General features: G+C 42.9%; 1 long non-coding RNA gene across 1 annotated transcript in view; it reads left to right on the top strand.

The window, feature by feature from the left end:
- The window catches only part of LOC132681353 (uncharacterized), a 31022-nt gene extending 9499 nt beyond the window's left edge, over positions 1-21523 (top strand). Inside the window, exons 4-5 of the long non-coding RNA XR_009611030.2 lie at positions 8452-8570; positions 21337-21523. This is a non-coding gene — a long non-coding RNA (uncharacterized LOC132681353). The remainder of the gene's footprint in view (positions 1-8451; positions 8571-21336) is intronic.
- Positions 21524-21874: the final 351 nt, after the last annotated feature.

Raw genomic sequence — 21874 nt, 5'->3', positions numbered from 1 at the left:
TAAATAAACATTAAAAAAAAAAAAAGACTTAGATTCTGGTCTCTGGACCTTCATCTCTCATCACTCAGTGGGGGCATTAACTAAGTTCCCTTTAACATCCCTTTCAGCTCCGATAGCCAGTGCCCAGTCATCCCCCTGACTGACTGCAGCAGGAGGGCAGAGAACCTCACTCTGGTGGGCTTGTGACTGTAGCTCCCATCCCCTCTGGCCTGCCAGGGCCCCAGGTGATGGATTCAGAGAGGCAGAGAGACAGAGAGAGAGAGAGAGAGAGAGAGAGAGAGAGAAAGAGAAGGAGGAAGGAAGGAAGGAAGGAAGGAAGGAAGAAGAAAGAAAGAAAGAAAGAAAGAAAGAAAAAGAAACACATACCTAGGAAGATGTCCCAGATACTTTAAGTGAAAAAAAGGCAAATTGAAGAACTAGAAATAATTCTGTTGAATAAATATTCAAGAATAATTTAAAAAATATAGATGTGTGTATGCAAGGATTATCTCTTGGGCAGGATTAAGAGAAATTTTACTTTACATTTTACACAGTTCTGTATTGTTTGAAACGTATACTATGAGCATGTTTTATTTGATAATCAAAATAATAATACTAAAGATGTGAACAAAACTAAAATGTGTTTTTTAAAATTTATTTTAGAGAGAGAGAGAGTGAGCAGGGGAAGGGCAGAGAGAGAGAGAGGAAGAGAGACAATCTTAAGCAGGCTCCATGCCTAGGGTGGAGCCCGACACAAGGCTCCATCCCGAGACCCTGGGATCATGATCTGACCCAAAAGAAAGAATCAGAATCTCAACCAACTGAGCCACCCAGGCACCCCTAAGACATGTTTATTGTAGACAGTTTGGAGGGGAAAAGAAGAAAAATCACTTATAACCCTCCCCCAACATAGAAATATTGCTACTGACATTCTAATTTACAACCTTTCAGTCTTTTTTCTGTATGTTTATAGCATAGAAATATACATACATATTTACAAAATGGAATCACATTTGTCCATGCTGTCTTATAATTAGCTCCGTTTAACAATATATTGTTTGTATGTTTCCATGTCATTAAAGTTTCTTCTACACTCTACAGCACGATTTTAATGACTGCTTCTTTTTCCATATTGTATGTGGCCAACTTTGCATTGCTGCACATTTTGGCTGTTCTCCGTTTTCCCCCATTGTAAGTATTGACAGGCTTTTGGAGAATAATGAAACGCTGAAATGCTTGGCTTTGTTTCTCTCTTTGGGTAGAGCTGGCTGCTCTCTTTTCTTCTTCCTCTTTGTATCCTTTAGCTTTTGGGTGGAGGCCCAGAGAGCTCCACAAGGGGTGGTGTGTGTTTAAGAAACTCAGCTAAAGAAACAAACGGATCGCAGAGAGCTCTGAACCTACAGTGTTGGGAAAATGCTGAGCGCTGTAATTGGCCTAATGTTGCTCCCGTGAGAGATGCCATCTGCCTAGGCCTCCAAAGTCCTGGCCAGGATTTTAACTTTTCTCATCCAGCTGATGACAGACAAATATTCCTCACTTCAACAGTTATGCGCAACCCCCAAAATGTTTCCTCAAGTCTGTCAAACACTCAAGGGAAGAGACTACCAGCTCATCCTTGAAGACGGAGAAGCAGGCAAGGTCACGTCAGCAAATCAGGACCGTGGGCTTTAAGTTTCATTGAAAAGATAGCCTCTTGGACAGCTCTGTTCCCTGCTCCCTGAGCCAGGCTGTTGGTCCAGTGGTGACTCAAGAAGGAATGCCACTGACGAGCCACGGGCATGCCAGGGAATTATTCGGCACATGCCAACAAGTAACCTCATACGATAATCAAACGCCAGCCAATCTGCGAACACTTTGCGTAACAGCATATTTGGATTTGGGGCTTAGCTTTCAAAGCTTGAGTTTCACGTTTGCCCGAGCACATTCCCAGCCTCCTGGGGCCTCTTCTATGTGCCCTGCCTCTGCTTGCAAGTGCAGAGAGCAGTTCTTCCAAGAGCCAGAGCTTGGCTCTCCCCTCGAGGTAAAGCAGAACTCTGCCAGGATCAGCGGGCACTCATCAGTCTACAGTTCTCAGTTTGGCCAGCAATGCTTCTCCATATGCCCTGTTTCTTACCAAAAGGCCAGCAATGTGGGTGATGGATGCCTCCTTTTGCTGTGGAGACGCTGAAAAGTCATTCCTAGTATTGTCAAGGTCTTCGATACACCTTATCCACAAGAGAGATTTGTTGACTGACAGCTGCTGGTATAACAATGTCCTATCAGGTCTGGCTGTAGGAATCGGCAAAGTATTACCGCATCGACAGGTATCAGGGCTATCCAAGAGCCTCAGAAAGGGCAAAGAGGCTTGCAAATTTTAAGACTTCTTACTCCTGGCTCTGGTCCTTCTCCTGCAGATACCCTGAGAGCCAAATGTTTGAAGGATTTAATTTTGGATCCACAAAAAGGTGATACACTTTTGGGCACAGATTTGCTACAGAATGGCAGCCATGCCCTGAGGGGTCCTGGTGAGCTGGGTAAATGACCTGGCTGTGCACCTCCGCACCCCACCCCCTCCCGTCTCACCAGTAGCGTAGGTCAAGGTTTCCTTAAGGCCTTGAGTGTTTGTATACCCAAGATGATACTGAACATGAAATATTCAAATAGCAATACCTTGGGTGAGAGACAAAGTCTAGTCAATGATCTTATTCATAATTCTTCCAGTGAAGAAGTTGTCACCATGAAGTAGGGCTTTCAAAGTGCTCCTGCCCTTGCCACAGTGATCTCAGAGAGAACTCTGACCTCCCCAGGAGAATGTTGTCATGAGCACAGAGTGCCCAGGTTAGAGACACCAAGAGCTGCAGTGTCAGTCAGCTACATCAGTGACACAAAGCCTTCCCCAGGAATAAGTTGATAAAGACTTAGTACCTAAACATAGTACTTCCAAAAAGAAATAAATCAGTAATTAGAGATCCTGAAGACAGAAGCAGACATTCCAACGCAGACTTAATCATAAGACCTCATGGGATGTTCAAAAGTTCTCCAGAGTAGGTATGAACAGATTTCCTTTGCCCCATCGGTTAGGCTGGGTAGAAGCCTTACTGTGTCTTCCTAGTTTTAAGCACCGATGACAGAAAGCAGGGGATGCCCAACTGAAGGAGGTGTCAGTACTTTTTGTAGCATGGCGTTTACGTGCCAGCCAAGGTCATTAGGAATGTGAAATTCCTTTCAAAATGGAAAAATATACTTGTTCTCTTCTATAAGTGAAAGAGTAAATTCACAGTTAATTATCAATGCTTTATTAGTAGTTACAGGCCCCACAAATCTCACCAAGTTGAACCTCCACTACATATATACAAGAACATAAAAAGTGGCCTTCAGTGATAATAACAGGAGGAAAGAATAAATCTGGGAAATTCTCTGCATAGGTCATCCTAGAAATTTATCAATCCAAAGTCCTTAGATTATAAAGACAATTTTTGAAGGTTTAAGAGGTGCACTTCAAAGAGCTACTTCTTTAATATGAGCTGTGTGAAGATCATTAAAAAGTTTTAAAGTCACAGGACACATAAGAACGCCTCAGGTTCACAAGGAAGATTGGAGAGCTTAGAGCGGAAGCCCAAGTATTTGGCCCAGATGTTTGCTGCTGATTTCTGAAGCTGGTGGGTAAGGATCTATTCTCAGGAAGGACCCAGCAGAACCTCTGCACAGTGCCATCGTGCAGGCAAACTCAGTGGCCTCTGCTCCTAAAAATGGGACCACTCAGCTTGGCCACAGCTGGCTGAAGCACTGGCTTCCCTTATGGGCAGGGTTGTTTCTGAAGCTTCTCGTCTGAGGGAGGTAGCGTCTTGGGCGCCCGTGTCATCTCCCAGTCATGTTGCCCACGAGCAGCGCTGTGAGGATGTCCTCGAACCAATCCAATTCCCAATCCCATCCCTTCTATTTGATGAAACCCTACAAACACTAAGAAAATATATGCCCTCCCACCTCTCGCTCTGCTGTTTATCTGCTTTTTTCTTTCATATACTCTCTTTCCAATTATTGGGCAATCATGTCCAATTCCAGGAAACCAATGCTTATTTTACCTTTCTCATCTGAAGGTGAATAAGGAGTCTACCTTCTCTAGTCCAATGCATAAGGTGAACTTTCTCAACTTGTCCTCCTTAAGGCAAAGTCGTTGCCAGTCTTGTGTGTGTTTTAAGTTTACACACATCTTTTTTTTTTTTTACGTTTATTTATTTTTGAGACAGAGAGAGACAGAGCATGAAGGGGGGAGGGGCAGAGAGAGAAGGAGACACAGAATTGGAAGCAGGCTCCAGGCTCTGAGCCATCAGCCCAGAGCCCGACGCGGGGCTTGATCTCAGGGACCTCGGGATCGTGACCTGAGCTGAAGTTGGACGCTTAACCGACTGCGCCACCCAGGCGCCCCTACACACATCTTTTAAACAGTATATACATACACAGACGTGGTATCCCCTCTCTCAGGAAGGTAGGCTCCATCTGTGTGGGTCAAGCAATATAAAGACTGCCATGGTTATCATCTCTGTTTCATTGACAGTGTTGGGGGAAGCACCCGAAATGGGCATATTGCAATTTAGAGGAACCCCTGGCTACTTTTGTTATTTTTTTCTTTCTTTCTTTCTTTCTTTCTTTCTTTCTTTCTTTCTTTCTTCCTTTTTTTTTATCCCTGGCTACTTTTTTTTTTTTAAGTTTATTAATTTATTTTGAGAGAGAGAGAGAGAGCAAGTACAAGCAGGGGAGGGGTAGAGAGAGGGAGAGAGAGAGTCCCAAGCAGGCTCCGCACTATCAGCACAGAGCCTGACGAGGGCTCCATCTCATGAACCGTGAGGTCATGACCTGAGCTGAGACCAAGAGTTGGACTCTTAACTGACCGAGCCACCAGGCGCCCCAATCCCTGGCTACTTTTAAAGCTGGATCACCATGTACATATTCTGTAAGGTCATCAGTGATAGCACATTGGTTGCCGTTTCTTGAAAATGCTTCTCTGTAGAAGTGTTCATATGTGCCTGGAACACTGTTTCTGCTTCCTTAGATGCCTGTTTATTCCCCACGCTGAAGATTCCTTAGAATCATTGAAGGTAAGTCTTTTGACATGGGTTAGGGGGAAGTGAATGGGGAAGAGGATGAAGAAAGGAGGTTAATCATTTAAAAATGTCAATAATTCTTACTCTTTCCCTGGGTCTGTCACCTTCTGTCTATGCCTCGGTTTCCTCACGTGCAAAACTGGGATGGTAATAGGGCCAAGCTCAGAGAGGTGGAGGGTACAATGGGTTACTATTGGTTAAGTGTTTTGAGCACTGTCTGGGGCATAATAAGTGCTCTTTTTGTGCCCATCCTTATTTATATTCTAATCACTACATAAGGAGTCAGAGGGGCTGGCCTTTGGAAGGAGAATAATTCTTCATGTCAACACCACCATCACACATTATTGAAGAGATTTTGGTGCGAATGGGGCCATTTGACACCCCAGCTTCCTGTGCCACATTTCCCCTACCTTTCCCAGTAAGCTCTCCTTTCCCTAGGCTCAATGTCTTTCTTTTATCTACTGTAAACCACAGATAACTTATCAGGTTAGTCTGCCAGGGGAATTCGTATCTTAATAAGACTCAGAACCTTAAGTCATTTATTAAAATTTCAGGAGGTGAGGGGGTGGAAGGGTGTTTCTAGAACCCCTCAAATCACCCCCCCCACCCAGATGTAGTTGCTTCATTCACGTACCAGTGACGCTGACCCTGGCAGGAAGTCACTTGTACTTTTCACTAATTGAGGTCCTGCCCTCTTGAATCTTGCAATCTAAAAGAGAGAACTTTGATCCGGGGTGATAATAAAACAAGTAAGTAATTAAAGCCCAGGGATGCGGATTGAGTAACTGCTCTGTCCCAGGTATTGGCATGGAGGTGCCGGGCGCACTGAGGTGGAACCAGACTTGTTTGCCTTTTAGAACCTCACGGTGTATTGGAAGGGACAAAATACATCAGACGGTGATAAGGAAATGTGTGTGAGTAAAAGGAAAAGAGGTGTGTGTTGACAGAAGACAGCCTGAGGAGTTTAGCAAACAGGAACGTTTCTCAAGAACTTGAAAGCGTTGGAGGTCTTTCGAAAGGGCTAGTTGTACGCTGCCTGGAGGCTAAGGTAGGAACTGGAAAGGGACTTAGATCAGCCCTTGCTAGCTGGAGGGTTGACTGTATGCTTCAGCACAGGGATCTTGGCTGGAGAGAAATGGGAGCCAGAGCATCGATGACTCATTCTCATCTACTTGACATCATCTTCAGATTTTCGTTTAACTTTTCCCATCCACGTCAGATGCCCCTAATTCTTGGGTGGTCTGCCATGCCACTTCCTGCCAAGTCCCAGCAACTTTATTCTGGGTGGAGGTCTGGGGGTACTGGATCTTATTTCAAAAGGAGAGGGGAAATTGAAACCAGAAAGGCTTTGTGACAGACTTTAGGAGATTCTTTTTTTTTTTTTTCCCCAGCACAGGTTTCTCCAGGCTGGTATCTCTAGCTTAGACTTTCTATTTTATTTATTTGTTTGTTTGTTTGGTTTGGTTTGATTTGGTGAGAGTTAACTATTCAAAATGGAAGTCCTTTTATAATTCAATCTAGTTATGTAAACATAGCCCATTGACGTTAACAAGTAGAGACCAGATGCAAATAATCCACTGGGGCATAACATGGAATAACTAGCAGGAGCTAAAGCAGGCTGTCTCCCCACCACCCTATTACCTCATAAGAATTCCTTCCATGTGGAAATGAGCATGAGGAGAATTTTAAAAAATAATAAAAAACAGGACTCTTACGATGTTTCAAACGGCCTTAAAATGACAGCAGTAGTGGAGATGCTTGGATCACACAAGATTGCCATATAAACAACTGAAGTCATTCCAGAGTTCTGTGGAATTAGGCATGCGTCCCTAAGAAAGGTTAGGTGCCTCCATCTCATGAAGGATAAATTGATTCCAATGGGAAAACAGATTCCAAACGGAGGTCACCGAGTCGGTGATTCATACCCAGGTGCACACGAGAAGATCTGGTTCTCTGCAATTCATTGAACAGGGCATCGCTGCCATGATGAAATTTTATGCCGTTCCCTGCAGCACTGGGTGTTTTAACTGTTCTGGATAGTCAATCAGTTGTTAGGTGAGGCCGAATACAGGGAATCCTAGAATGGCAATGGTGAGGCCATTTTCTGCAGCAAAGAAAGTTTTAGTTGAGTAAAAGAGCTAGGCAATATAAACAAACTTACAGGGAGTCACCAAACCTCTGAGCTGGCCACCATTTCTGCCTGCTTTTCTCAAAATGCCATTGCCTTATGAGTGGCTATTTGATCAAGAGGCCTAAGTCTTGACTAATGTAGTGGGTCTGATTTTCTGCTTTCAGAATAATTCTTTATTTTAAAAGGGTTTTTTGTTGTTGTTTTTGGTATTTGTGTAGGTGTGTGTGGGGAGCGGGGCGGGGGGGTGGGGGTGGTGCTCCAGGACTGTGAGCTCTGTGAACCTTCCTAAGTGGCTGAGATTAAGATGAGAAGTTCTTGGGGGCAGAGGGTTGGCACGGGGATGGGGGCAGTGGGGGAGAGAGCATTACTTTGTGAGGAAAGCCAGAGTCCAGAAAAGCATTTCGGTGAAATCTTCCTGATTTAGCTCTGGGACAGAATTAGACACAACCAAGAAATCCCCAAAAGGTACCCAGTAAATGTTGGCAGAATGAAGGTTAACCAAAACTCTGAAGCTCCTCTTGCGAGATTGTCCAGCTCTTCAATGTTCTCAACAGGAGTTCTTCCTGAAGTCAACCCTAAATCTCTCCTCCAGCATCCTTAGCTCATTTCTCTCTCCTGTTCCAAGGAGAAATAAGATGCTGATACTGCTATTCTTAGGCCCCAATTAAATTCGTACATATTAAAATCTGCCCTCAATCTTCCATTTTGTGGGCTACATAACCCCAATTTTGTAAGCTTTTCTTTCAAAAAGGTAATTTCAAACATTTCCATGTGCCAATCTTCAGAATCACAAATGTTTAGAAATAACTTACAGGTTACCATATAGACGTAGCCACACTGAAATGAATAATGTACTTAATTCATGAAGGTGCCACTTCCTGTTGAAATCCCTGCATCCTGGGCAGTGGGGGGCAGCGCTGCAGGTTTCTGCCTTCTCTCTGGAGCCTGGAAGGAGGTGAAAGCTGATGAGCCAGGCTAATAAGATGCAGCCTCACACTGATTAAATGTCCATTTTCTTGGGGGAAATGGCTGACAGGAGCAGGATAAAGCTGTCAGGAAGCTTGTAGCAATTTTCCCAAATCTACCACTACCAGTGAGCTTTATTTGTGTGCTTAGGGCTATTATTAGCAAAACAATGGCTGGAAAATGTACCAAGGAGAAAATTAAGAAATGACAGGCTTGTTTTTAAAAAGAAAGAGAAAAGTTTCTTTTGTTAAATTTTGTTACGTTTTTTTGTTTTGTTTGTTTTTTTTTCAGCAGAAAGTTTCACTTAGCAAAATACATCGTTCAACCATGGCGTCTGGGTGAGGAAAGTGAAGGAGCAAGAGTGAGTTCCGGTTACCTGTGTGGAGGCATTAATTTCAGCGGCTACTGCCCAGGTGGGAGCATGAGCTCAGGGCTCTCTACAAGGGATGCGAAGGGGGAATTTAACAGTACAACGTAGAGTTTGCCTTAAAATCCTAAAGCCACCTGTAAGCCATGGTGTAGGTGCTGATGGGGTAGAGAGGGCATGCAGGAGTGCAGTGGTGAACAGAGAGAGCTGCTGTGTTTCCAAAGTAACAGGGGTACCTGGGTGGCTCAGTTGGTTAAGCGTCCAGCTCTTGGTTTCTGGTCAGGTCATGATCTCGAGGTTCTGGGTTTGAGCTTCGCATCAGGATCTGGACTGACAGCTCGGAGCCTGGAGCCTGCTTCAGATTCTGTGTCTCCCTTTCTCTCTGCCCCTCCCCCACTCGTGCTTTGTCTCTCTCTCTCTCTCTCTTTCTCTCTCTCAAAATAAATAAACTTTCTCAAATAAATAAATAAACTTAAAAAATAAAAATGCAGGAGCGCCTGGATGGCTCACTTGGTTAAGCGTTCGACTTCGGATCAGGTCATGATCTCCAGGTTCGTGAGTTCCAGCCCCATTTCAGGCTCTGTGCTGACAACTCAGAGCCTGGAGGCTGCTTTGGATTCTGTGTCTCCCTCTCTCTCTGCCCTTCCCCCATTCATGCTCTGTCTCTCTGTGTCTCTCAAAAATGAATAAATGTTAAAAAAAATTTTTTTAATAAAATAAAAATACAAAAGGAGTAACAGAGAGGTATCTAGCTAGGGTTGTGCTGTTCAATACCGTAGCCACCAGCTACAGGAGGCTATTGAGAGGGTGCATTGTGGCTGGTCTGACGAGATGGCTGTAAGTGTAAAATACACACTAAAGTTCAAAAGAGTTTATACTAAAAAAAGGATGCCAAAAACATCATTAATTGCTCTTAAGATTGACTACATGTTGAAATGATATTTGGGATAGATTCAGTTAAACAAAATGTATTATTACAGTGAATGCTTCAACAGGGATGAACCTGGAAAACATTATGCTAAATGAAAGAAGCCAGATGCAAAAAACCCACACATTTTGTGATCGCACTTGTATGAAGTGGCCAATAGGCAAATCCATAGACAAAAGGTACAGGAGTGGTTGCTTAGGGCTGGGGAGGAGGGGGGTGGTTTGGAGGGAAATGGGAAGTGAGTGCTAATGGGTATGTTTTTTTTTTTTTTCACGAAGTGACGAAAATGTTCTAAAATTGATTTTGGCAATGTTGCACAGCTCAGTGAATATATTCAGTTGTATATTTTATTTCTTTTTTACTTATTTATTTTTATCTTTAAATTTTTGTTTAGTTGTACATTCTATTTTATTTTATTTTTTTAATTTTTAATTTTTTAAAAGTAAGCTCTACACCCAATGTGGGGCTTGAACTCACGTCCCTGAGATCAGGAGTCGCATGCTCCACCAACTGAGCCAGTCAGGCGCCCCTCAGTTGTACATTTTGAAATGGGTTAATCATATGGTATGTGAATTATATTTCAATAAAGCCATTTAAAATAATTTAAAAATTTTGGAGGCAAAAGAGCTAATTTTACCTGTTTATTTTAAACTTTTAACAATGAGCTACTCGAAAATTTAAAATTACTTAAGTGGCTGGCAGTATATTCTGTTGAAGCCTGTGGGCTAAGCAACCAAGGGTGAAGCGGCTATGGAAATCTAGGGCTAGTGCTGCCCAAAGTGAAAGTCATAAACACAGGGCAGAGGACCTGACAGAAAGGTTCACCTTTGGTGCAGGGTGAGCAGGAATGAGGGTGAGGGAGAACCTGACTTGGAAGGTGGGGGGTTTTGAGGATAAGGGTAAAATTCGAGGACTGGGACAGGCCTCTGCACCAAGTACCAGCACATGGGGCTGAGGAGCAGACCAGAATTTTTGGTCTCTAGGCAAACAGGGGGCGCTGTCTTTAGTCACCTCCCCGGAAGACTCTTATCAGCCCAGCCGTGAGCAACACTGAGTTATCTTTCTCAAGTGGCTGCCCCAGCTGCCTCAGGCTCTGTTCTCCAACCTCTGGGGCTGAGAGGAGCCAGGGCTTGACTCACCAGTAGCATATTTGCATACCTGGAACCCAGCCTCCGTGAGATGCAGACAGCAGGCGGGGACCTCCAGCCTTATCCAGGAGGGTGAAAGCTTGGAAACTTCTTCAAGGAGTACTAGCCAAGGGAGTTTTTCTGGTCTGTTTGTGAAACGTGATAAACAAACCCTAGTGTTAGAGGGTTTGCTGATTGTAGCAGAAGGGGAAGCCTTGGGTACCTTCTTGCTATCCTCTCCTTCAGTGAGGTTTCTTTCTGACTCAGTTACACACCCATTCCCAAAAACGTATAACACTATGTCAAAGGACACAGCTCAGTGGATGTTGGATAAGGAAGCTACACTTTTAGGGCCTCCACAGAGAAAGGATCCCATGGCTCATCTCTGGAGACGAGAGAGATAATGGGACTAAAGGATGCAAAGGGGTGATTAGCCAAATGAACTGTAACCCCAAAGGCCTAGTTCTGGAGGAGAGGTGAGTAGCCTAGAAAGGGGAGAGAAAATCAAATACACTGTACTCGGTGTAGAGTGAGTATTTGGCACTATTGTGTGCCTTGTCCAAAATATGTCCTGACATTTGCTCCCACTGCAGTAAACTTTACTTTTTTTCATGACGACTGCGTATCAGGTTTCCACAGACCCGGTGGGTCGCAAGCAAAGAAAACGGGGTAGGCAAATTTCGTGAACCTAGGGGCATTGTCTGAGCAGAGTAAGATCTCCTGTTTTCTTGTCCTGATGGAGTAGCAGCAGAAAGTTAATGAAAGTCAATGAAGGCAGAGGAGACACAGACGAGACCATCTTCTATATGACTGTAAGCTCCCTAAAAGCAAGGATTAGAAATTATTTGCCTCTCATGTCCACAATAGGGCCTGGAGGGTGGTGAGTACTCCAGGAATATTTGTAGCATGGGTGGATGAATGGAGGGCAGGTGAGAGGCACAGGACACAGGAGATAATTAATTAACATTGTGTTATGTAATGATGTTTTGCGGGGGTGGGTGATGGCAAGGAAAGGCTGGAGAAAGATTTCATTTATGTGATAGGCAAATAAATTCTGGAAGTGTTAAGTTAAAACTAGTATGATTGCATATTTAGTTTTGTCATCTTTCTAGCTTTTTTTGAGCAGTGCTTAATGCTGAATGAGAGTGAGGGTAGAAGGGGGAAAGGAGGCCTAGAATTATAGCTCATGGGCCTCTCTCATTCTGGATCTTGTAAAATGCAAACCACTTAGGAGTGGACAAATGACTTAATGATGATGTTGTCAGGGCCCTCAGAATAAATATTGCCTTTTCCATTCCCACCGCTGGTTCTACATAGTGCAAGCTGACGTATCCTCGAAAGGCTGAGATCTCCTCATTCTTATCTTCTGAGTCAGGCAGCAAGAGATGGTGAAAAACTTGCTCAAAAAGCATTTGTATCATTTACCCCTGTCCCTTCAAGCCAAGGCGATCCTTTCTGGCCAAGGATCCTGTCCTATAAGTGAGTTGGCTTTTTGTATTTGGCAGTTAGAAATCTAAATTTAAAGTCAAGGTACTTAAAAGTCAGAATACAGAAAGAGTTTCTATCTCCAGATAATTCTATCATGGAGCTCAAAAGGCTCATCTGGAATATTAGAGGACAGGGAACTTCAAAGAAAGCAAAACCATGTGTTATTATCAGAATGAACGTAGATCTCTAAGAATTCTGTGAAACCGTCTTATGTGGGTCCACGGCATGCTAGTAATTGAGGTGGACGTGGTCCTGGCTGGGTGAGCTAAGAAAGCTGGATTCTTCTAAGGAAATAACTTTCTATGATATCATGATGGGGATGTGCAGGTGCAGTTGGGTGGGAGCCCTTGGCAGCAGGGCTCCCTGTAATGGGTCCAAATCCCTGGTGCCCGTGCTCTCCTGCTCAAGTCACTTCTGCTCATGGACCTGTACTATGACTCACAGGCAGCCAGCAGCTGAGAGGAAATGATGTGGCAACTGTGTCCAAAGATGATGGCTAAATGTTGAAAATAGAAAAGAAAATCCATTAAAAAAATATGCCGTTGTATTTTATAAAGGCTGTGCAAGATTTAAAAAGCATGTTTAGCATTCCAAGTATTTTCCCTTTTGTGTCTTTAGAGACTAGCTCTGAGAGTGATTTTTTGTTTACTTAACATTTAATCAAAAGAGATTTGGACCCCGCCAGCTTTTGAACAACAGCTCCAGTAGCCCTGCCTCTTTGCATTTAGTGCGAAGAGAGAAACTTCAACCAGACGGAGAATTTGATGTCTGTAATATGCACTAAAAGATCAGCTGGTCTAACTTTACAGGGCTAATAAAAGGGAAGAATTTTCCTGTGCTCAGGTCTTTTATGAATTATAAATAACCATTCACTTTGGAAGATAGCACATCATAAAATTTTTTTTCACAAATATGCACAAATCCATTTTAAGATCCAAGGAAAAAGATGTTCAGAAGTCTCAGATGTACTCAGTTTTGATTTCGTGGGGAAACATGTTCTTTTACCATATGGATGCTTTTAAGGGGGCCTTCAGCTGGGGCTCAGTAATGGTACCCCAGTGGCTAAATAAGGGATTTCTTTCCTTCTAACATTATTTCTCTGTTATTAAAGGTGGAAAAACCTTCCACAAATAGCATACTATTAGACTGCTTTAGGGGGTGTCCTGGGAATCAAGGTTATGTATCTGCTCCAGAAATACTGTCTGTAATTATCATTCCTCAGTGGTTCTGAGGATGCAGTCTGGGTGTTTTCATTAATTTCTTGATTCTGCTAGTCTGGAGTGCGTGCCTGCTCTTGATATTCAATATTTTGCAGTAGGAGTTTTTTGTGGTTTTTTTTTAGGGTCACAGGTCTCTCCCCCTCCCTTCCTCTCATAATAACCATTTCCTGGCTTCTTTTGTCTACTAAAATAAAAAGGTACGAAAGACTAGATTTGAAAAGGAAGAGAGCTCAGATGTGAGATTCTTCCAAATCCAAGCCTTTATCTACCTTATTTATAATTTAATATGAATATTAAGAGAGAGAGCATTCAGATCTGACAAACAACTGAGGAGAATCCACAGGTCAGACTAGCATATTGATGTCTCTCCCCAGCACATTATTATGAGTGTTTCCAAACAAAGTTGAAAGAATTTTACAGTGAATACCCATATGCCCCACCATCCAGTCGTAGATTCTACCCTTAACATTTAACCATTCTTATTTTATCACATATCTGTACATCCCTCCTCTATTAATCCTTTCAAAGTAGATTGTAAGCATCAATCAATTTCCACTTAAAAAATTCAATATTTCCTTTCTTTTTTTCTGTTGTAAAATTTATATACAATGAAATGTACAATCTTAAGTGTACATTTTCTGAGTTTGGACAAATGTATACCTGTGTTCCCAAGCTTCTGTAAACACATAGAACATTACCATCATCCCAGAAAGTTCCCTCGTGCCACTTCCCGTCAATCCTCACCCTTACTTCCCTTCCCAGAGGCAACCGCTGTTTTGAGTTTTGTCACTGCAGATTAGTTTTGCCTATTCTAGAATTTCATGTAAGTGGGATCAAATAGGATGAACTTTTTAATGTAAGACTTCTTTCACTCAGCATACTGTTTTTGAAATTCAGTCATGTTATCGTGTAACACTAATTCATCTGTTCCATTGTGTTGCTGAGTAGTATTCCATTATATGACTATATCACAGTGTGTGTAGCTATTCCCTGCTCATAGATACCTGGGCCATACTCAGTTTTTGGCTATTGTGCCTAAAGCTGTTGGGAACATTTTTATAAAAGTCTTTTTAAAGACTTATGTTTTCATTTCCCATTTGTGGGAAAAGACCCATTTGTGTTGACTGCTGAATCACAGGATGAATGTGTGTTTTGTTTCAAAGAAACTGCCATTCCTCTTTCTAAAGTGGGTGCACCATTTTGTATTCCCACCAACAATGTAGGAGAGTTCCAGTTGCTTCCCATCTTTGCTGACATTTAATGTTGTCAGCCTATTTACTTTTAAACCATTTTGGTGGGGGTGTAGTAATGCCTCATTGTGGTTTTAATTTGCCATTTCCCAATGAATAAGGGCATTGAACACATTGTCCTGTGCTTATTTGTCATTCATACATCTTCTTTTGTGAAGTATCTGTTCAAAACTTCTGTTCATTCAAAATTTTCTTTGTCTTTATTGTTCAGTGGGAGTCCTTTATACATTCTGGACTGATGTCCTCTGTGGAGTTTATGTTTCACAAATATTTTCTTTCAGTCCATGACTTGCCCATTAATTTTCCTTTAAATTTTTTTAAATTTTTATTTATTTATTTATTTATTTATTTATTTATTTATTTAGAGCCAGCAAGCTGGGGAGGGTCAGAGACACAGGGAGAAATTCCAGGCAGGCTCAGGGCTGTCAGTGCAGAGCCCCACAGGAGGCTCCAACGCACAAACTATGAGATCATGACCTGAATGGAAGCCAAGAGTCAGACACTTACCTGAGCGAGCCACCCGGCTGCTCCTCATTTTATTTTTTAAATGTTTATTTATTTATTTTTTAGAGAAAACGAGATTGCTAGCGGGGGAAGGGCAGAGAGAGAGAATCCCATGCATGCTCCCGGCTGTCAGCACGGAGCCTGACAGGGGCTCCATATCACAAACTGCAAGATCAAGACCTGAGCTGGAGTCAAAGAGACAGACACTTAACAGACTGAGCCACCCAGGTGTCCCTTGCCTATTCATTTTCTTAAAAAAAAAATTTTTTTTAATGTTTATTCATTTTTGAGACAGAGTAACAGAATGTGAGTTGGGGAGGGACAGAGAGAGAGGGAGACACAGAATCTGAAGCAGGCTCCAGGCTCTGAGCTGTCAGCACAGAGCCCGATGCGGGGCTCAAACCCACAAACCGCTAGACCATGACCTGAAGTCTGTTGCCCAACCAACTGAGCCACCCAGGCGCCCCTTGCCTATTCATTTGCTTAATGGTCTCTAGTGATGGGAAGTTTTTTTATTTTGATGAAGTCTGATTTATCAGTGTTTTCTTTTATGGTTACTGTGACCTAAACAAAGCACATTGATCTCAATAAATGGTGTACCCAAAAATCTATTGTAGCCTCAAAAACACTCAAAGCTTCATTGGCTTAATTGCAATAGATGTGTCTTCCTGAAAAAACATCTATTTACACGCATTTTTGGGAACAACTGAGGAAAACCTGGTGACTTGTAAACACTCACTCTCAGTATCCCAGAGGATGAAACAAATTCTAGACCTCCCTTGCTACTTTGCACTACAATAACAAGACTTCTGTTTTTGGTTTGTTTCGTTGCGAAGATTTTTTTTTTTTTTTTTTTAATTTTATTTTTTTTTTTTAATTTTTTTTTTTTAACGTTTATTTATTTTTGAGACAGAGAGAGACAGAGCGTGAACAGGGGAGGGGCAGAGAGAGAGAGGGAGACACAGAATCTGAAACAGGCTCCAGGCTCTGAGCTGTCAGCACAGAGCCTGACATGGGGCTTGAACTCACAGACCGTGAGATCATGACCTGAGCCGAAGTCGGATGCTTAACCGACTGAGCCACCCAGGCGCCCCTTTTTTTTTATTTTTAAGTAACCTCTCCACCCAACATGTGGCTCAAACTCACAACCCTGGGATCAAGAGTCGCATGCTCCATAGACTGAGTCTTCTGTTTTATTGGTGGAGAGTCACCACCTGGTCAAAGGCATGTTATGGTATCAAGTCAGTCCTTTGGCTTATGAGCATCACAAATGTTTTTTTTTAATTAATTAATCATATGTTATTGAGAAATCATATTATAAACAGTTTGAATGTATGGCATGAATGCATGAAGTCTTCCCCACAAAGGCTTTAAGGAATTGAACTAAAGGAAAGAAATCTACAGAGAGACCCAGGTGTCAGTGACAGCATGGGGCAAAATTAAGAGCAGATTGAAGAGGGTCGGCAATGAGAAAAGCAGAACTTGGAAAAATAGAGACCAGCTGAAGAGACATTCAACCTGTTGTGATTCTTTCAACCTGTTACTGGGCTCCACATCTTCCCAAGATTGCACCCCAGACTCTTTGCCAAACGCTGTGTTGTCACTAAAGCTGTTTGATTTCTCCCTTTGTTTCCTTTTGGGACCTAAGGGACACTCAATACGGACATGACATTTTGAAAACTAAACTCACATCTTTTTCACCCTATCTTCATTGTTGTTCTGGCCTACTTTCTCTTAGACACTTTCTTGAGGGTGTGGGCTGAATGTGGTCTTTCAAACTTTCATGCCAACTCCCTTACGTGTCTTTCCCTCTCTGATTCCATCTTTTCCTGGGATCATTAATGTTCTGAAACTGCTCATTTAGTTGTGGGTTACCCTGGGCCTTCTGTGTCTTCTGTCCTCTATTTTTTTTTTTTAATCATTGACATGATTTCCTTCTTTATTAGAGACTGATTCAGGAAAGAAAAGGGGTGAGACTTGAGTGGATGATTTTTGCTGTTTGACTACAGGTTGAAACGAGCAGTTGGATTTTTGGGTTTCATTGATCCTCTAGGTTTTTATAACCAATTCCTTTGGTTACTGATTGTATGATTCTCACTGGAAATTATCTGGAAATATGAACTATGGAGAGAGAGCACCAATTAGCAAAGCTCTAGGTGGTTTTAACCCTGGAGAATATTCCCCAATGACTATGTGGGTGTGCCTGCCAGGCCTGGAGAGGATCTAGGCTAACGATGAGTTTCCTAACCCACCAGTCCTCGTCCAGTTGCTTCAGTATGAAGATTAGATGTGGGTGGTAAGATTTCCTGGCCTCCTGGATCTATTCCTGAAGAGAGCAGATAAGGTCAGGATGAGGGAAGTCTAGGTTCTGAGTTAGAAAAATCAAGTACGATTTCAGGGCCTCTGAAACAAAGATATGTCCTGAGTAATTCATACACAAACATGATTGAAATAATCAGAAGGGAGAAATGAATGGGGTTAGAGTCACAGGGCCACATGATAAATTATGCCTGGCTATGCAAGTAGGTTAAATCATTTCCTAAGATGTTGCCAACAGCACAAATATCTGCATTTAGCAACACATGCAACCAAAAAGGGAACCAAAAATACTCTCCAAGTTTCTTCTCCTTTGGAATAGTGATTCCTGCTATTTTACTGTCTCCATTGAGGCACTCAGGGATCTTGGGTGAAGTCAGCTAGGTCGGTCCCCCTGGCCAGCCATGTGGGTGGACTTAAGTGGGTACCCGAAAGTGGTGGGGAGGGTTGTGAAGCTGTCCTGTTGCCAACCCTCCCCAAGACCATTTTCTGCTCCTGCATATTTTTCTTTATACCAATGGGAGTGGGAGGTGAAAGTATCCAAAACCCAGTCTTGGAATCTTTTTTTTTTTCTTTTTTTCACTTTGAGCTACTTCAAAATGTATATAAAGTAAAATGCAGAACCTTGAAACCCTGTTTCAGCCTGAAACTCAGTTGGCTCAGTTGGATTGGCTGGGCTGCAGGGTCCTTTACAAGCAGAAGAGCCTGGGTTGGATAAGAGAAATGGATAATTCTGGATGGGACCCATGGGAAGCATACACTGATTCTTTCCTCTGACTCTTTCTTTCTTCCTTCTTTATTTCCTCCCTCCTTTTCTCCCTATTCCTCTCTCCTATTCCTTCCTTCCTCCTTCCCACCACCCCCCCCTTCTCTTTTGCGCCCTTCCTCTCTTCCTCTCTGTATTCTTGGATGGCAGCTCCATCTTCTAAGGAACTGGTCTGAGAACAAAGGGAGAGACATGGTAAGGAAGAAGACTAAAGAAACTTTTCTTGTGACTGAATAAAAACTGACAATAAAAATGCCAAAGTTTGGTGATTATACTGATAACTGAATGGGAAATCAGTACTGTACAGAAGCTTCACTTACTTTTTAGGCAAGATAATTCTTTTGATATATTTACCAGAGTTCGGCAGGAACATCTGGCTGACTAGCAGTTATATTTTCTGAAGGGAGGGGGCAGCCATTGCTACCGTCAAGTATCCTCTAACTTTTCCTTAGTACCATAAGGTTTATCTGAATCTCACAATATCTGAGATCCAAATTTCCCTTCAAGCTGATGTTTGTCTTTCATTTGTTTTCTAATTAGCATTCAGGTTTCAGCCCTAGAGTGCACTGCCAGAGGCAGAACGTCTCCCTTGGTGGTGACCCTTGTTGTCATTCTTCTAAAGTGAATTCACAGGACTGTTCTGTGACTTTCAACTTTGCTCTGTGGTACGAGGTCTGTGAATGTTTAGTTGACAATACGTGTGCGCCTCTCTCATTTCCTGTTTTTAAGGGCTGCACTTAATTTATTTGAAAGGGTGGAATATTTTAAATTACAATTCAGCAGTTTTACTAAGGAAGGCTGTAAAACACAATGAGCAAGGAGTTTTACTTCCTCCTCACAATTGCTACTCCCCGGTTTTGAAATCTTGATATCCTCCAATCAGTGGGAATGACTTTAACTTAGGCTGGAACAGTTTGAACAGCAACCAAGCCATGGCTGGAACTATAGAAAGGCAAGGGATTCCTGCACACTATAATTCCACTTTTCCAGACGCCTTATTAGTACCCGGAATGTGTCTGCCTATGCTTGATATTGTTCTATCATGTTGAGTTCCCCTCCCCCAGGCACAGCATTTGGATTGGTTACAGAATACAGTTGCTCAGCCAATCAAGTGAAACCTTTCTCCTGCAACCCTAGCAACACCTGACAATGGTCATTGACAAATGTTAGCAGAAAAATCCCTCACAAATCCAACCAGCCATGAAAGTGGTTTCTGGCGAGGGCAAACAGCTAGTCCTGCCCACAGAGCACTTTGTGTGGCCAGAGGACTTGGCGTTTGGTGCCAGATCTGTAAAAACAGAACCTGCATGTGGATGGCTACCTCAGTCTGCCACCACTTAGGCTGAGCTGGCTTTGGTCAAAGCCATTGTTGGAGTCGGTGATCTGTTGTATGTGTGTATGTAGGGGTGGGTCTCATCTTCTCCCACACCGACCAAACCCTCATCCCCAAACAGAATATTTTCAGTGGTTGGAGAAAAAGTCCACGTAAAACTTCGGCTCCAAGGTCACACTTCTATGTTGGATGGTAATTTGTTCCTTAGGGTAAGGCAAGAGTAACATTTTCTGAGGGCGGCAAGATACCTGGCTGTGTCCCCAGTGGCACTTTTCCAAGCCTTCTGGCTACACATCTTTCACTTCCCAGCCAGCCTCTGAACCCTGTTAGGGTGCAGTTGGCCTGTCTGGCTCACCTGCGGGCACATTGGGACACTCCTCTCAGGAGGCTGCTAGACCTAATGAGCTCTCACTGCTCTCCGGGAGGCTTCATGACTGAGGGATCTGTAGGCAGACCTGGCAGAGGCTGGGGTGGGGGAGGGGGCAGGGAATGGAGAATAAGAAAGGGGACCTGCCAAAAACATGCACAGACAATTCATACGCAAACACATGTTCCCACAAAGACATAATAGCTGTGTGTATATGATACCCTCCTGAAGTCCCCTTACACGATCATTCCAGTTAGTCTAGCCACCTTGGAGGCATATTTCAAACCCTGGTTGAGTAATCCATTGTGTGGTGATTAGCTGTTAATGAAGCTGAAAATACCTAAATCGTCCAAGAAGTAATCTGAATTAATTTTTTTTGGTTACACTGCAAGACAAGTCGGTGTCAAGACAAAGACCTGGGGGACACAGAGACATTTGCACACACAGATATAATGCACACACAGAGATAAACCTAGGTAAGAGGAACAGAGGTAGAACAACCTGGCGTACAAGATGGGGAAAAGAAAGGAAAGGGAAACTTCAAGGACAGACATGAATTGAAGAATGGGAAACCCAAGGTAACATCTTGAAATTAGTGATGTTCATTCAATGCTCCCCACTCACACCCCAGACACCCTCTATTAGGACCACCCTACAGTGCCTGTCTGAATTTAATTTTCCATGGGGGCTGGGGGGAGGGGGTGGAAGTCAGTTTAACGAATTCCTTGGGATTATAAAATGGTAATGGCTTCAAGTCTTAGCCTTTCAGGGGATAGTGATATTTTTCAAAGGGGGCTCATTAAGGTCCAAAGAACCAAATCTCTAATGGTTGAATTGTAAATTGAGAGGAATATCTTTAGTGTGGAGATGTGGCCTTGCTCAAACACATTTGTAAGGTAGAAGCCTTACAAAGAAGGCTGGGGAGGGTGGGGAGTGCAGAGGCGAGCCAACCATCAGATGGATGTTCTACAGAACATGGTGTCTTAGATGGCAGAGGAAAAGCAGCAGGCCTGACTTACACACAGGAACAAACCAGGAGTTGTTAGAATATTCCATGTCCGTCCTTCAGGGAACTTGGAAACTTTCTGGTGACTTGAGATATGGAAAATTACAGGGGTGCCTGGGTGGCTCAGTAGGTTGGGCATCCGGCTTTGGCTCAGGTCATGATCTCGCAATTCGATTTGTGAGTTTGAGCCCTGCATCTGGCTCTGTGCTGACAGCTCAGAGCCTGGAGCCTGCTTCAGATTGTGTCTCCCTCTCTATCCGCCCCTCCCCCGCTCACACTCCGTGTCTCTCTCTCTCAAAAATAAATGATAAACATTAAAAAAAAATTTTAAAGAAAGAAAATTATAATAAAGGATACCATACATTGTGTTAAAAACCAAACCTTATGTAGCCATCCATATACATGCACATAGTTCTCGGTTTCTGAAAGAAATGAAGCCATTCTGAAAGGAAGTAAAATTGTGGGCATTGTCTATTGAGGAATCAAACAATTTTCTTCCTTTCCCAGATTTTTAGAAGTTTGTCAGTTATTACTGGTCAAGTTTTCAGTGGGTATGAGCAACTATCAACTACGAAGACTATGGAACAACAACAACAAAAAAAAGTCACATCAACTGTTTACTTCTTGCTCTGGAAGTTCAGAAATCTTGTCTTACTTGTGAAACAGAGAAAGACAAAATAAAATTGACAATGTATATAGTATGGTTCTTTGTAACCCAACTTTCCGGGGGGTCAGAAAGAGCCGTATAAAATATCTGAAGCTTCATGAAGGTGCCTGGAGGGAAGAGGTAAAGTTTCTCACTTAGAGTGGATAGTTGATGCTCAACAGTTTGAATTTGACTTGAAGATAAACCAAGAGCCTGCAACTGGGACAAGGCATGTTTATCTTTCGTGCAGCGGTTTGGAGGTGGAGGCATTCCTGCAACAATTGCCTGGCACATTCTAGGCACAAAATATTTGTTGGTGACCCAGAACCACTGCCTCCAAATCGACCTTCTCTCAATTCACAGATACTATCAAAGGAGGAAAACCCTAGAACCCCAAGA

The sequence above is a fragment of the Panthera onca genome, chromosome A1, assembly GCF_046562875.1.
Source record: "Panthera onca isolate mPanOnc1 chromosome A1, mPanOnc1 haplotype 2, whole genome shotgun sequence".
Taxonomy (NCBI): domain Eukaryota; kingdom Metazoa; phylum Chordata; class Mammalia; order Carnivora; family Felidae; genus Panthera; species Panthera onca.
Note: the sequence above shows the minus strand (reverse complement) of the source record. Positions and strands in the feature narration are given on the sequence as shown.